The sequence below is a fragment of the Propithecus coquereli genome, unplaced genomic scaffold, assembly GCF_000956105.1.
Source record: "Propithecus coquereli isolate 6110/MARCELLA unplaced genomic scaffold, Pcoq_1.0 Scaffold9, whole genome shotgun sequence".
In the NCBI taxonomy this organism is placed as follows: Eukaryota; Metazoa; Chordata; class Mammalia; order Primates; family Indriidae; genus Propithecus; species Propithecus coquereli.
In genome coordinates this window covers 7,638,145-7,640,742 of record NW_012155284.1, presented here as the reverse complement: position 1 = coordinate 7,640,742, position 2,598 = coordinate 7,638,145, and the positions used below count along the sequence as shown (strand labels likewise).

Sequence of the window (2,598 nt, the reverse complement as noted above, 5' to 3'; positions counted from 1 at the left end):
GGCTCAAGCGATCCTCCTGCCTCAGCCTCCCAAGTAGCTGAGACTTCAGGCATGCACCACTATGCCTGGCTAATTTTTTCTGTGTATTTGTAGTTGTCTAGCTAATTTCTTTCTATTTTTAGTAGAGATGGGGTCTCACTCTTGCTCAGGCTGGTCTTGAACTCCTGACCTTGAGCGACCCTCCCGCCTCAGCCTCCAAAGTGCTAGGATTACAGGCGTGAGCTACCACGCCCGGCCCAAAATACTGTTATACTGTTATAATAAATTTTAACAAACAAACAATAAAATACACACACACATCCAAAATTTGTTTGGCAAAACAATATACCTTCCTAAATTTCCAATCACGATGAGACAGGTAAGGTGTTTTTAGACAGGTTTTAGACAGGTTATAGTGTTTTACCACCCATTAGAATTTATTACTATTTTTTTTTTTTTTGAGACAGTGTCTCTCTCCATCCCGCCAGGGTAGAGTGCAGTGGTGTGATCACAGGTCACTGCAACCTCAAACTCCTGGGCTCAAGCAATCCTCTTGCCTCACCCTCCCACGTAGCTGGGACTATAGGCATGCACCATTGACGCCTGGCTAATTTTTCTATTTTTGGTAGAGACAGGGTCTTGCTCTTGGTTCAGGCTGGTCTCGAACTCCTGAGCTCAAAAGCAATCCTCCCACCCCAGCTTCCCAGAGTGCCAGGATTAGAGGCATGAGCCACCTCGCCCAGCCTGAATTTATTACTATTTTACAGAAGATCCTCTATTAACTAAAATATACAATTAAGCAGAACACCCTTGAACGTGCAGAATTGCTGGCTTCCATGTAGAGCCCAGTTATTTTTTAAAACTAGAAATTCACTTTTAAACTTTTATATCATGAAGTTCTGTGCCAATTTCCTTCTCCATAAAAACATACTACTGAAGCAACAGTTCAAATATATTTGTACAGCTTCTTCAAATATGTACAAGGAGCTCCTGCCTTTAGGTAGAAAGAGGGGACATTTCAATGCCAGAAGTCCAGTAACCAGGCTATGGGAATTCTTTACTAAAGGATCTTGAGGCCAGGCATGGTGGCTCACGCCTATAATCCTGGCACTCTGGGAGGCTGAGAAGGGCGGATTGTTTGAGCTCAGGAGTTGGAGACCAGCCTGAGCAAGAGCGAGACCCCGTCTCTACTAAAAAAAATAGAAAGAAATTAGCTGGACAACTAAAAATATACAGAAAAAAATTAGCTGGCCATGGTGGTGCATGCCTGTAGTTCCAGCTACTTGGGAGGCTGAGGCCGAAGAATCACTTGAGCCCAGGAGTTTGAGGTTGCTGTGAACTAGGCTGACGCCACGGCACTCTAGCCTGGGCAACAGAGTGAGACTCTGTCTCAAAAAAAAAAAAAAAAAAAAAGGATCTTGAAATTTGCAATTAACCATGAAGAATTAAAATGTTAAAAGTAACAATGTTTATCCTAAATGCCACATATATCAAAGTTTAATGAGAAAACTGTATTTGACTTATCTATATGAATGAAATATCCTTAGTTTTAACCCACCAAAAATAGACAGGGCATCAAGTGTTTTCATCCATTCATCCTATAATATCTACAGAGTGCCTACTATGTGCAAGCATTGATCTAGGGACTGAGGATAAAGCAGTGAACAAGACACAAAAATCCTTGCCTTGAGGCTCCACCAGGAAGAAATAGAATTCCCAAACAGACCAATATCAAGTACTGAAATTGAAACAGCAATAAAAAACCTACCTAAAAAGAAAAGTCCTGGACCAGATGGTTTCACACCCGAATTTTACCACACCTACAAAGAAGAACTGGTGCCTACCCTACAGAAATTATTCCACAACATCGAGAAAGATGGAATCCTCCCCAACACATTTCATGAAGCCAATATAACCCTGATACCAAAATTAGGAAAGGACGCAACAAAAAAGGAAAACTACAGACCAATATCCCTTATGAATATAGATGCAAAAATTCTCAAGAAAATCCTAGCAAACCGAATCCAGGTGCTTATCAAGAAAATAATCCATCACGACCAAGTGCGCTTCATCCCAGAGATGCAGGGATGGTTCAACATATGCAAATCTATAAACGTAATTCACCACATAAATAGAAGCAAAAATAAACACCATATGATCTTCTCAATAGATGCAGAAAAAGCATTTGACAAAATTCAACACCCTTTTATAATAAGAACGCTTAACAAAATAGGTATAGACGGGGCTTACATAAAAATGATACAAGCCATATATGACAAACCCACAGCCAACATCATGGTGAATGGGGAAAAACTGAAAGCATTCCCACTTAGAACTGGAACCAGACAAGGTTGCCCACTATCTCCACTTGTATTCAACACAGTGCTGGAAGTCCTTGCTACAGCAATTAGACAAGAGAGCAGAATTAAGGGCGTCCAAATGGGGGCAGAAGAGATCAAGCTCTCACTCTTTGCTGATGATATGATATTATATCTAGAAAACCCCAAGGATTCAACCAAGAGACTCCTGGAATTGATAAATGAATTCAGTAAAGTCTCAGGATACAAAATCAATACACACAAATCAGAGGCATTCATATATGCCAATAACAGTCAAACT

The 2,598-nt window shown here is 40.7% G+C and overlaps 1 protein-coding gene across 1 annotated transcript in view; it reads right to left on the bottom strand.

The window, feature by feature from the left end:
* Window positions 1–2,598, bottom strand: part of GFM2 (G elongation factor, mitochondrial 2) — a 45,610-nt gene that overhangs the window by 14,331 nt on the left and 28,681 nt on the right. The gene's annotated exons all lie outside the window — the stretch shown is intronic.